The 14,702-nt window shown below is 36.3% G+C and overlaps 1 protein-coding gene across 1 annotated transcript in view; it reads right to left on the minus strand.

Moving 5' to 3' along the window:
* D12 (YEATS domain containing 2 homolog D12) overlaps nucleotides 1–14,702 on the minus strand; it is a 440,970-nt gene that overhangs the window by 377,891 nt on the left and 48,377 nt on the right. The window lies entirely within an intron of this gene.

Here is a 14,702-nt window from a genome sequence, read left to right on the forward strand (position 1 = left end):
TGTTTTAAAGGTTACGTTATTTTTTGGGACAATGTGTAACTACGCCTATCTTGTGCGTGCAGCGTAAAATCTCGTTTGGTGGTTGTAAATAAAGTTCTTGCCTTACTAATTAATGATAAACTTTCCAAAATGTTCCTAAAATTTCCAAAGCGTTTTTCAAACAACCTGTTTTTTAGATTGTCCAGGGGTCATCGGTCATGGTTTTCGTGCATTCGATTAATTTCTCGTCTCGCTACGGTCATTAAAAAACTTTTATTTTATTGTTGTATGGATGCATTTCGATAATTCATTGCAAGCCCCATAAGAGCTACTTTTTTTTTCAAAATTATAATACCTTCGTACCTATTCAACTGCTACTTCAAAATAATGAAGAGGTAATCGCCAATTTGCTCCGAATTCCTCAGGTTCACAGTGTGAAGCATCTAGGTAGGTACCTATTTATTGTCATCGTTAGCCATTCACTCAACCAGTTTTCACATGGAAGGGAATACCCTAAGAAGATAAAGAGGAGAAAATCACAAACATTTTATCCAAATACACGAAACGGTATTCAAATCAGCAGGCACCCTACGAATTAAAACGTATCACGCTAATCTGTTTTCTTTCTTGCGTGTAACATAATAATACGAAATACAATACTGTGTACCTATGCGCCTGTATTCTTGTATACGACATAGGTACTTGATTATTTTGTTATCTTCCACTATTTGGTGGCGTCGCTAGTCATTAAAGGGCAGATTTTGGCCCCTTGAAACACGGCGCCATAAATTGACGCGGATACTAAGTCGGTTTGGCTTAGTCAGGTGTGTCATCAATTGTAGTGTCTTGGTCCTGAATGTTCAACGACTGCATCGCGATTTCCTAACTATCGACTCGTGTGTCAGCCGACGACAATGTAATTGTGACGTCAGCCAATATACGCTCGAGGCATGTCGCCCAGCGCATAGTACTCACCATAGATATTATTATGATGAAACACCTATATGTGTATGGTGACAATGAATAGCGCCACTGTCTGACCAGCGTTATTTTATCGAATGCTATTATCACTCCGGTAGTACGTCACAATGATGTCATATGACGTCATGTCGACCGGGCAGCTAGCACTCGAAAGTTCTAACATAGGGCCCGTGTTACTTACGTACGTAGAGGTGAATTTAATATTTAAGACGGTCAATAACACCAACATAATATTCGTTATCCGATAGAATTTGCTTTATATCGCTATATACCCATTGGCCGAAATAGTCAGTATTATCAGTTATTTTAATTAAAGTTTATTGTATATAATCTTTTAGTTTAAACTATTATTTTTGAGCACAAAAAGCTACACAAAACCGTCTTCTAATTTTGTACCAAGTATATCTATCTATCTATCTATACATGATATGGCCAATTTGGTGTACCTTTTTTACACAATTGTGTTGCCATGTTTGATAAATAATTACAAAAATGGCGATACGCTACTGCAATTATATTAATGTGTTATACATACACTGTATAGTGTCTAGGACAATATCCTTCCGACCATGTTGGATATTTGAAACCGCTGCATTCGTGCCATTTTTATGATTAAACTATCAATACCTACAAACATATTAATACCAGATATCATATTATCACACTTCCATGCCTGTCACAATGATCGAACGCCGTTACAAAACAAAAACAGTCGTGATGGAAAATTCCACTTCTAACGAAATTATCCAATTACTCAGGAGTGCGTGCAACGCTTGTGTGCCTAATAATTGTTATTCTAATTTTAAACTTTGTCTTTCCTGTTACCGCTCTAATTATCCATTGACTTGGTACTCTAATGTATTGTCTATGGACTCTATGGCAAACACAAACAACATCTCTAATTTTTCCACTAATCGTTATTTTTTATCTGAAGCTTTCCTATTGTTGTGTTGATGCTATTGTCGCGTGATAGATAACTATTATTTACAATGGCAACTCTTTCAATGTCAACTTTCGTTTGATCTTGTTTTATGACTACATATTCGAATGATCTTTTTATTTAAATCATAAGTATGTTACTGATTGTCGCCGTAATATTTTTTCCTTTGAAATGGCTATTACTAAACTTATCTTATTTTATTTTTCCATAGACAAAATTCACTTTTATCCAAAAATTCGATAGATTTTTACGTTTCCTCCCAAAGAAACATCGGTGAGGATGAAGACGCCACGCCGTTTTGATAGAAAATATATTCCATAACTCGGCTTAAATTCAGTATTCAAATATTTCGATAATGTAAGTTGATTGAATTAGGTTTTTAATTTTAAACCGGGACAAAACGACCTCTCACTCTGGGCTCGTGGACGTGCAGCTTTGAATGGATTACTATATAAGACAAATGACTAAATTGGTTACAAATCATTTTATAATGCAGATTCAATTATTGTAGGTGTCTTATTGCCCGCATCTATAAAATACTGTAATGCCAGACCTACTACACTCTCGTCGAGTCGTTTGCCGAGCCGCTCGGCGAGAGTTTCCCTGATAGAACTAAGGTAGTCAAGAGTGTGTCCGGCATAAGTTTTTCAATAGGATTCTTTCAAACAGCCAATTCCATAATTTAAAAATATGTTGTCAATATAAACCGTGAAATTTGAAATTGGTGTGAACGGTTGTGTTGTTTTCATCTCGAACACAAATTAATGTGGTTGACTTGTACAAAATCCAAAACATTCACATTTTATTTAAAATTTTGACCGACCTTGTCAATATTGATGGGCATCCAAATTCACCGCTTCGGTTACTGCAGGTGGGTATTATTAGAATATTTAGATGAGTAATTACAAAAAATACGTAGATCGTGGGTACTAACGGACATACTATCTAAACTAAACGTAGGCAGTCTGCTTATCTTGCGTTTATTTTGCAACTTATTTTGCGTTTAAGAGGCTTAAAACAAAATGTACATAATATCAACTCCTGCTGATCAATGTTTATTTTAATTTTGTAAATAAAATTATATTTTTGTGTCTTGCGTAGGTAAGTAGAATAATCACCCATATGCCCCAAATAACAAGATATTAAAAAAAATATTCACGTATATAAAAAATTGGATTCCTTCCCGCTGGCAACACTAGTAGTTTTTTGTTATTATTACTTATTAGTTATTTATTATTCGTGTATTACTCACGAAAGTATAATGACACCACAATATTTTATTTTATTTTAGATATCCACGTAATTTGTTATTTAATTGTCGGTTAATGCACCTGTGATCTTTCCATTTTTTTCGCATCCACGTGCCTTGTAAGTGTGTTTGCGTGTTTGTAAACACTGCGGCGTTTGGAAATACTTCGACATCGTCACTTATTCGTAGGTAGATCGAGGGTCTTTGTGGAGAATCCAGGATAATTTTATTTTCTTAAATATGTCGGTCTTACTTAACAAAGAAGACATGCTTTTGTTATATTATATTTTTTTCTTTTCGAATCCCTCACTGTGGAATCGAGGTTGTGATCCAGAAATCACGTCTCAAGAATTCTCGATAAACAATGATTAGAAAAGGCCAATCTGAAGTCTCAAGAAATTATTGAATTTTCGAGAATTCTTATCAATGAGATTCTTAATTGAGAAATTGTCGCAAGAAAATTTGGTATCTGGTTGATATTGGTCGAAAGAGCTACAAAAAGGCGTCTCGGTCTCGACTTTTACTGTGAACTGTCTTTCGAGGTAGGGAGATGGAATTTGGCAGGATTGTAGCCCCCAATCTCCTTTTTGACAAAAAGTCCTGAGAGAGAGCGCGCCGTGAATACAGTGAAATGGACGGCTGCTATACGGGGCCGTTTCGGTTTTTAATCGTCGCCGTGTAATGTGAAAATGGCCATGCTCTTCTCCACGCCACTAAAAGAATGTCGCCGTTCGACTTTTTGCCATACGGTCTAAACCGTATAATGTGAAAGGATCGTATGCACGCTTTCACATTAGACGGGTTTAAATCGTACAGCACATCGCGACACTCAACCACAAATTGTGCTTGTGACGGAAAAAAACCCATGCATAAACCGTATACGAGAGCTAAAGAGCGTGAAGTTGTTGCCTATTCGAATTTTTACCGTTCGATTTTTTCCATACCTACGGTTAAAACCGCATAGTGTGAAATAAGGGATACTGTCTTATATTTATCGATATGATGTCGCTCGATCTATAAATGCATGACGCAGTCCAACAATTTCGTGACGCTACTTTAAACATGACGTGTTGTTTTTAATAAATCAATTGGACTTTCAAAAGCAAAAGTGTTATTCCTACGATACACGATAAATCGAATTATAAATCCGGGACTTTGCCAAAAAATCTCTGTTGTTTTTAAATTTAAATGTAGTATAATGACAGCGCCAGCGATTCTTCGTCACGTGTTGCCGTATTATTTATTTTTAATGTTTTTTTATTATTCTGAAGCTGAAGCAAAGATGTCTGCCAAAATCAAACATGCCACGCCAGTCGGGGCTCGATCGCTCTCAAAGCGCCACAATAATCTAATTGGCTTATTATAACAAGTGAATAATCGACGATTTAAAAGTGTAATTGTTAATAACTTTTTGATTGATAAAAATAATTTAACAATTGTGGTATAAAATCGGTATTAATGTTGGCAAAATTAGACGATCAGCGGGGAACTAATCTAGATTCATAGATGCAGAAGTCGTATGTGCACTTGATTCAGTGTTGCCATATTTTTGTCACCTAATTATAGTACGCATACATAAAAATTATAGTATTTCGGCAAAAAATATAAGTACCTAGTCGTTGAATGACCGATTCTTTTTTGCATTTTCAAAATATTACACACCTAAAGTGATTAACGTGAACCTTTTTTAGAGAAAATTCTAATTTTTTAGGTCGTCTTCCAGCCAAGTTGTGCGACTTTTTGCGAAATCCGAAAATTACCACTAAAGTGATTAACAAAAGCTTTTTTTAGAGATATTTCAAAATTATAGTATTTTCAGACTTTTATATCGTACATAGTACGCGGGCCAAAATTATAGTACAAATTACTATAATTATAGTACGGTTGGCAACACTGATTTGCTATTATGATCAGTGTTGCCAAGTCTTGTCGACAAAAATATATGCCTGACTCCAGACGGAGTATGAAAACAAGCTATTTTGGCGGGAAAAACGTAAAATTTCTTGAAAATAAAAAGAAAGGGAAAATATCAATTCGCAAGACAAAATTTGAATGCTTGTTTAGCCTCTTGCAGTGAAAATTCGTTGGTTACATCGATTTTTTTCTTATTCTCAAAAGTTCTTCTCAGGATTGGTTTCGCGAGCATTTTTTTCATTTAGAAATCGATAAAAAAATGCTGGATTTCACGCCATATGCCAGATACGATTTTTCAAGCTAGACGACTACTCAAAAATGCTAGATCTTGCAATAAAAACGTTAGCTTGGCAACGCTGATCTTGATATTATTATGTAGGTATATTTAGAGCGCGATACAAAACCATACTTAGCGTACGTATACGATGCGTAAGTTCCTAAGATAGGCATCTATCTTTAGGAGGCAAATATCGGCAACTTATATTGCGTCATATAGCATTTATAAAATTTACGGAAAAGGGCAGTGGCGCAGAACGAGACCATAATACGGTTAATACACGTCTAATTCGAGCTAAATTAGTAATTCTTGTTGGTGTTTATTGCCAAGTACGACTTAGTTAATCCTGATGGTTATGCATCTCCCAAAAGCATTTGAATTCCTTACACATCGCTTCATTTCAATTAAAGACAATTTAAGACGTTCATAAAATATTGTGTTTTTATTTGGGGAACGTCACGTATTGTCAAAGAAATCATTTAATTCGCTATCATATACCAACGACGGGTTATGTTGGATGTCTGTCTTTAGAGTCAAGTTTTTTTTCTTTTATACTCATTCTAACTTATTTAACCGTTTCTCTTCCTCTTATTTACAGTTATTTCTACGGGGTATGAGTTATGAGAAATACAAACTACGTAATTTAATTTTTCTCAAAGCCAAAGATCCAGGGCTTCGAACCGTTATTTTTTTCGTTCCGGTTCAAGTTAAAAAATATAATAAGTATATCAGTTCGGTTCCGGTTTCCGTTCGGAAAAAATACGGTTTTTTCTGTTTTTGGTTCAGCTCGGAGTGATTAATTTTAAATGTTTCTAAGACCCAAGAAAAAAGATGTGTTGCACCTACGAAAACCGAAGTGTGGAGTAAGATCGTGTTAACGTGCGTTTTTGAACATGTACCGAACAGAAAAAAACGTTTTTTTCGATCCCTTTCCGGTTTTCGTTCCAACAAAAATAACGGTTTTTCCGGTTTTCAGTTCAGTTCCGGTTCGAAGCCCTGAAAAGATCTGCGCGCACAGATAAAAAAATGTCAAGTTCGTAAAGTAATGCATAGTCCTGATTCGCTACCGCAAAGCAGCACCGTCACAATGCGAACGTTGTATTATGCCTACGCCACCATTATTAATACATTGTATTATATTGTATTGATTTAACCAGCGTTTATGTGGTAGAAATCCATTACGTATATGATCTTAAAATACAGTTTAGTAGTTGATTCGGGCTATAACACCATCATCGGAACGGTGAACGATACTAATCCTAAATGACCTAAATATTCAAATAACAATCGTTCTTCAAATATAATATCGCCAAAAATATATTGTAAAATAGTTTTAAGTTTTGCCAAATTATACCGATTTTATACCACTCGTATTTACCGGTGTCATTGCTAATCGGGACAATTGATCGCTCTGTTACCTTAATACAAAACTACCCCAAGTTAATTTTTTCCAAAAAATGAGTAGGTATAGTGTGGGGAAATATTGAATGAATCTGCACACATTGGAGAACGATCCTATGTAAAATATGCAGTATCCTTGGTGAACGTTAGTCAGTTTGTCTTGACTAGCATTAAAATTGGACATAGGACATAAAAAATCGTCGAAATACGATGGTCATTTTCAGAGATAGTTAACAAATAATTAATAACTCTTTATGACGCTCACCTGAGCAATTTGGCTAGTTCTGAATTGAGGGAAGTAGGGAATGTGGTTGCGGTCCGTAAATGGCGTAATAGCTGTAGCGATCAATTTCCCGCGAAACCCGCCATTGGCATTATTTGTGTCGCTAAGTTTCAAAACCCGCTATAACACTTTTTTGAAATAATTAAGATATATATAATATATCGTTGTATTCATTATTAAAATCTCTACATGAAAATTGTATCGCCTCTTTCAAAAGCCGCTACGATTAACTGTCATTTATGAAACAAAATCAATGTGTCTATAAAATCCCGCTATAACACTACTGAAACATTCAAAAACCTTTTTAGTTCAAAAAGTTTTTGATGATTTTCTCAACATAATGAAAAAGTGTTATAGCGGATAATGAAAAAGTGTTATAGCGGGTTTTGAAACTCAGCGACACATTTCACTGTCCTATACTCAAAATATAAAAAAACTTTTTACAGATTGTAGAGGAATTGTTAAACTGAAATCGACTCCATACATGAGTGCCCACAGCCTATTATCAACGCGTTTCTTAGCACGCCGCACCATCTTCATTACTTTGACCAAAAGTGATATAAGAACTACTTAGTACAAAAAATTAATCCCCCGGGAATTTATTAATTTTTCAAGTGATATTAAATATTAACCACAATATTTACACTATAGTGAGAATAGATATTATAATAATATCTAAGTACGTGATACAAAAGTGAGAATATTGTTAATTTTTTCGCGTAATTTCGATAAAATAAATCGTGAGCATGATGCTTAGTGTGTTCCGCGACAATTATGCTGCCGTAGAGATCAGGTAAGACTACTTTTATTAATGTTTTGTTATTGATACTTGTGGGTATTATTGTGGTGTCCATATGCTCCGCTACAGCGGATATACGTACATATTAAAATACAGATTCCATGTTTTGCTATCAGTAAATTCCACATATAATATGTGTTTCCGTTTTGCAAGTGGGTTAATGTAATAAATAGGCAGGGAACTAAAAAATTATGTGAACTGAAATACCTAACGGGTAAGGAGAACCAGGCAACCGATCTCTAGTAAGGAAGAATACGGGATAAATTTAAAGACGTGTCAAAAATACTTCATACGTCGAATACTGACAACTGCTCTCGGTTTATGCATTTACGCTCATTTAATATTGATGTATTACACACACTATTGCACGTCTATAAAATGCGTGGCTCATTTTCGTGGGACGCTCACACATTCAAAACTCTGCGTCAAAATTTACTGTATTGGTATATCGGAATTCTATTTATTACTGTGATCTATACGGACAAGCAGAATACGACGACAATGCTGCAATGATGTGAACGCGAATGTGCAATAGGCACGCTTATTGTAATGTAGGTAGAGTTAACTTTTTAACATTTTTCCCATTGGTTCTATAATCCTATGTGGATCTTGGCCGCCTTCCGTGGAATTGTCTCATAACAGGTTTTTTTTACGAGAAGTGAATGTCAGCCACTTGCTCAGTTTATTAAATGCATGCTCTTGGTTCAAAGACTCACTGAAAAACAACTTGTGAATTTGCCAGACTTGGGATTAGAACCTGAGAGGGTTGTTTGCAAGGATTTTTATATTCTACAGATACTGCGATCTATGCCTGAAAAACATGTGTTTACCTGTTTACGAAAAAATGACATTATATGAATAGACTCAGATGTATGAGCAGATCGTTTAGGGCTTAGGCCGTTTAGGGGCTCATTTCCCTCTTTACATGCTGTTACCACTAAGTCATTGCCATTTCGAATTCGGATTATCATCAACTTTCAGTTGGTCGCCATATTATCATGTAATTTAGGTAGTTAGATATATGGAAACACACCTATTTGACGCTTGCATTCCGACGGTGCTGCGAATCATGGCACATTACGAAGGCTCAGAGCAACCGTATACTGAGCTTCGAAAACAAATGTTTGCGACAGATACTGGGTGTGCGGTGGGGTGGTCTGACTTTAGGAGCAACGAGGAGATAAGAGAACGCACCAAGCAGCCTCTTATCGCGCTGAGAGTGAAGAGGCGACGTTGGACCTGGCTCAGCCACGTGCTGCGGATGCCAGAAGAGAATCACAACCTGGCTTGCCTATTCTTCCGGATTCCGGCGTCCTGGAAGGCCACTAAATACTATATATTTCTATATAGTGTATACGGGATGCTGGTTTGACCTGGAACGAAGCAAGAAGACTGGCGAGCGACAGGGATTCTTGGAGGCATCTCGTGGTGGTGGGCTGATACGGCCGAAGAAGATATGTTAATAAAGAGTAGACATTGGCCTCAAAATGATGACCACACTAAACACGTTTTAGAAATGCCTTCAAATGTTGTATTACTAAAGTTGACAAGGCTACTTCTATGTAGGTATATAGTCCAAGCTCTGTAGGTATGTAACTTTTTAATTCATATGTTGATAAATTTTCATACAACAGCGAAGTAAAAATAACTCCTTAATTATTCATTCTGCAATATCACATTCTCAATGATTGTCGAGTCGATCGAATGCATTTTTGATTGAATTGCGTCATAGCTCTTATCACTCGAGTAGGACTATAAATTGACTGCTAACTAACTGCGCACTTGGCGACTTGATGCGTCTATCTGGCAAGAATTTGTTTTTTATTATTTTATTTTTTTCTCAATAGATTTAAAATCTCATCTCATTAACATTATGTTATGTTGTTCTGAGAAATTGGCACACGCGTGTGCCGATGACACAGGGCAGTTTCCGAAACGTGAAATATTATAATGTAGCTTTTTCGAAAAAAGCTTTATCTTAACATAAGAGATACATGCCACTTGCAACTGGTTTGCCAAGAGGCAAGCATGCGGAAAGACTTTCCCCACGTGCAATCAAAAATAAGACTCAGATTCAAACGCTGACGTGTTAATTTTGTATATTTTTTAATTCTTTAATCGTGAACATGCGCTTATTGCATAACCGTCCTAACCAGTGGCTGTCACCTTTCACAGCTGCAACTTATGCGTTCACCGCTCGCGACTTGTGCTCAGGGGCGGTGGGTAGCTGGTAGAGATCGACTATCAACATGGGGACTCTCGCAGCGAGAGCGAACGCAGCATATAGCTTATTAGGGTTGGCGAACCTTTTTATGTACGCGTGCCAAAAAATTCCAAATATTATTTTTTGACTGTCTGACGTGCCGAGCAGTTTTTCAGCAGGAAAAATGAAAAAAGGTAATAACAATTTCGCTACAGTGGTCTCAAGCAAAAGTCAAAATCAAAGATTCGCGGTGCGGCTTCCTTCGCCGCCTGTTGAGGTCAGTGCGATAATATTATATGAGACGCATAAAACCCAAGGGCCGACCTATACAATTTAAATTTATTCTTGAAGAATATGTTCCTGCTAATTTTTATACAATGCGATCTGTCATTTATACATGAATATCATCATTTCCGTTAGCGCATCGATTGGTAAATATTATTAAAAACTCAAGTAAATACGCACGGCTATGTCGTCATTATTTTTTAATATAATATAAGTAATATATTATATGTATTTGTAAAAAGTATATCTAATTTTTTTCTCTTCAACATAAAACATTCGCGTGCCATGCATAATCATCTAAGTTTGCCATCACTGATATAGCTGATACCGGTCGTAGCCACAAGCAGTTGTGTAAGAGCATCTTCCGCGTTTTCTCATCGCCAAATTACCCTATTCTTGCTTGTATACTGCGGTATTTATTAATGTTTCCAGTTAAAAAAAAAGAAGACAAACCATGCGATCAAATTATAGTTATATGGATGTTATGAAAATAATAACGAAATTTTTATGCACCATGTCCATGGGATATACTCAAATGTTGGGAATGTAATGCAAACACAGCTCCAAAATATTTTATAATTATGTCACTTGTAGGTACTTGTTCCATGACACTTCAATTAATTTAAATTTTATACTGGATATATTCCTTAAACAATAGTGTATCGATCAACTATCGTGTACTTAGCTAGATATATCCACTTTACAGTTTGGCGGGAGCCAAAATATGCTTGTTTATCAATACTCATAAGTTTTCAATCCCAAATTCCTTCCTGTAAGCAAAAATAAAATGAAATATCCCCAGTAAATTCCTTGTTGTGGTTTCATGCACGCCGGGCATGACGTCGATAGCTGATAGCTAAGGACATTAATAAATTTGATTGTCAATCATTTTAATTTTCTTTACACAATTTAATTTTCTTTGCCGCAAATTGATTACCAGCCTGCCTCATCATACTTGCCTGTTTCACCATACTTTTCATATAACCTGCCGCCCTTATGTTTGTACAGTACCTATAATAATAGGTACCTATAATGACTTGCATTTAATTCGTTGTATTTCGTGCAACCCACAAATATTTCCACCACGTCATTAAAATAACACTACCAACGTACTGTTTATTTTTATATTCTCCGTTATTTTGTTTACATATTCGGTCGAATAGAACGAAGGACTTTTAAGATGTCTGACGCCGCGTGACTTCCAAGATGGACGCACCGTGTCAGTGGCGTGGACTATAATATATTACCATGTGGTTGTCCTAATCATAATCTTATTAATTAATTACCACAGCCATAACGAGTATAACAATAACAACCCTGGGTGGGTATTTGCCATTGGGTGCATTTACCTGGACTGATTCAGAGTGGTCGCTCTCCGAGTAGATACCACAAGCAAACATACTTCAAAAAGTATTGTTTCTTTATGTATCAATACATTTTCTTTCAATATGACGTCCCTATTATTTATTCTTTTTCGTGTTCCCCCCAGGGATCGAAATGAGCCGGAGCGCCGTTCCGGTTCATTAAGAGCGTACATAAGTGAAACGGCAAATAATTTTCAACTGTATGTAGAACGAAATTACGGCCGCGTTGCCATTCGGAGAGCGATAGTGGAGGTGTCTGCACGTCGATTCGTTTTGTCACGGCGTCGGATGAAAATATTCTTAAATCGTCTGAAGATCACTAAAAAACTTTACGTATGTACTTAAAAAAGAAAACATGTCAATGAATATACTATTGTTACTACGAATATAATAATAAACATAACATAAAAAGGACGCATGTTGAACTTTTATGACAAATTATATTTCGTTCGGCTTGCGTCATTGACACCCGCGACCCGCAATCCGCGCATCGCCTAGTCACGATCTTTTTAGACCATGCCTCAGCTGGTATAGCCTTAAATCCCCAAAATTATCGCTCCGTCTCGTGGAAAAAATAATTTGACCACCTGAGCTAGATATGCCATATAACAAAAAATCTCATTTGTATAAAATATACCTACATCAAATTAGATAACTGTGTTAATATCCTCCGGTTCATAAAATTTTCCATTTCGAGCGCTGTGTTCCCCACTGTTGAAGACTGACCTCTCTAAATGGACCGGAGCGTAATTGCAACTCTAGTTCGTGAAATACCCGTTACTGTCTCGTGGAAAAATTAAATTTTGCGTTTCTGTTAAATTAAATTCACTTTTTTATATATGTTCAAATTTTATACGCATCTTGTCTAAAAACTATATAATATATTATGAAGTGTCGTAACATCTGATGTTCGCCTTTGGTGCAAACAATATTTGTCTACCCTAATCCAACATGCCCCATATTTAAATGCTATTCCATTTGACCGTCTGAGCTTTGCGTGTCGAAAACAAAAGATTCAGTTTCTATATCATATACCTATTACGTAAATTACATAGAATGGTGTTGGTACTTATTAATATTTTCGGGAAATTATCGAGTGTTCCGATTCTTAAAATATTCAATTTCGGGAGCTGGTTGTAGATTGTCACTACTTTTACGTGTCCCAATGATAATATATCCGGTACTCCTTGTATTCTGCTGTCCGTATAGCCTATAGCTGAAGCTATTGAAATGTTCGTAGCATCATTCTCTCGGTAACTTGATTGGACTGTCGAGTTGTCTATCTATACTTTCCTCTTCCGTCCCGACTCAATGTTTCCGCTGACGACAACCCTTTCCATGTTATTGTTTTCCCTTCTGGCTAAGTGACGAAAGAACTGCAGAATTCTTTTTGTGTAATATAATATTCTAGATCAGGGAGGGCAAACTTTTTGGATCGAGGGCCAAATTCAAGAATTCGAAATGAGCGGCGGGCCGCAAGCAAAATACCATTTTTAGATATACACTATTTATTATCACGAAAAATAAACATTACAAAAAAATTATTGAGAAGAATGAAAGTGGTGTACATTTTTTAAATTCAGGTGTTTATTTTGTAGTTGATATTCTCAAAACTGCTTGTAAATGGGCATCGGGGATATTTCACCGTAAAGAATTTTTATTGAGGTTCATGATCGAAAATGTTTGTTCACACATATAGGTTGATCCAAACATTTTTCTTGCATAATCTTTAAGTTGGTCGAATTTGTCTGAATTAAGGGCATTGTAAAATTTGGAGATTTCTTCACGACAATGCAATTCTCTTAAATCAGTGTCACACTGCAGATCAATAATCTCAAGTTGTAGCTCTGTCGGTACACTATCAATATCTATTGAAAATGGTTCGCGTACTATTGCTAAACTTGTCTCAATTTTTCGGAAGTCACCAAATCTTTGTGAAAAATCGTCATTCAGGGCTTTAATAATTTTACCATATTCTTCAAATTTATATTCTGGTATATTCAGCAACTTCAAAGTTGGAAAGTGGTCCACGTTGTTATTTGATATTTGTCGAAGGAATAACTTGAGTTTTAATTGAAATCCATTTAAACTTTTTACCTTATCTTAGGCATTATATTTTTTTCCTTGATGTGTCACGATGTTCAACGTAGAAAATAGTGGTTACATAGTGTGAGACGAGACGCAAGAAAGACGTACTGAGATAATACATTAAAATTATAAAAAAGTTATTCGTAATCAGAAGTACAATTGATGATGGCGGGCCGCAAAAAAATACCCGGCGGGCCGCAGTTTGCCCCTCCCCTGTAATCTAGATAGTCGGTCCTTTGCTTTTATTTCTTCCAGAACGGAGCTCTATGCCTCAGAGGCGTTTCCTTTTCTGAGGATATTTCTTAGAAAATATCGTCAAATGTCCAGGTTTTACACGCGCATTGCTATACGACGTACCTATCTATAATACTCGTACATTCACGGACAATAATATTGGTCATTACGATTAATTGCTCGCAGTCGATAAAACTGTTGAGAGAATAATTTCAAACTATATGGAGTTCATCACCATCAGTCGGGGGGCAATCCACTGCTGAGTGAAGGCCTCATCTAGTACCTCCCACTCGTATCGGTCCTAGCTATTCGCCGCCGAACTTGATTCGTCGATACAGTGGGGGTTTACGGCAATCCCATGGCCGTTTAGTGCCAATTGAGTATCAGTATGATTGCATAGTGCCCAGAGATTACATACTCACCGAGCGACATCCGGGACATTGCATTTTATCAGCTCGACAATCTCTATCACCACATTGTCCTTTGGTTTCTTCTGTTTTCTTTCTCCGTTATGTCCCACGTTGTAATATTTCTCTTATTTCTTATACATAGTTTATTATTCTATATTATATATATGTTACGCCAAATGTGCGAAATTGACTATTACATGAAATGGGCTAAATTTTGGCTAATTCATGTAATAGTCATGCGTGTTGCCTTATTCATGAATTAGGTAAATTTTCGGCCGAGTACATGAATTCACCA

This window comes from Rhyacophila brunnea, unplaced genomic scaffold, assembly GCF_057557595.1.
Source record: "Rhyacophila brunnea isolate RB1 unplaced genomic scaffold, BYU_Rbru_1.0 scaffold_15, whole genome shotgun sequence".
In the NCBI taxonomy this organism is placed as follows: domain Eukaryota; kingdom Metazoa; phylum Arthropoda; class Insecta; order Trichoptera; family Rhyacophilidae; genus Rhyacophila; species Rhyacophila brunnea.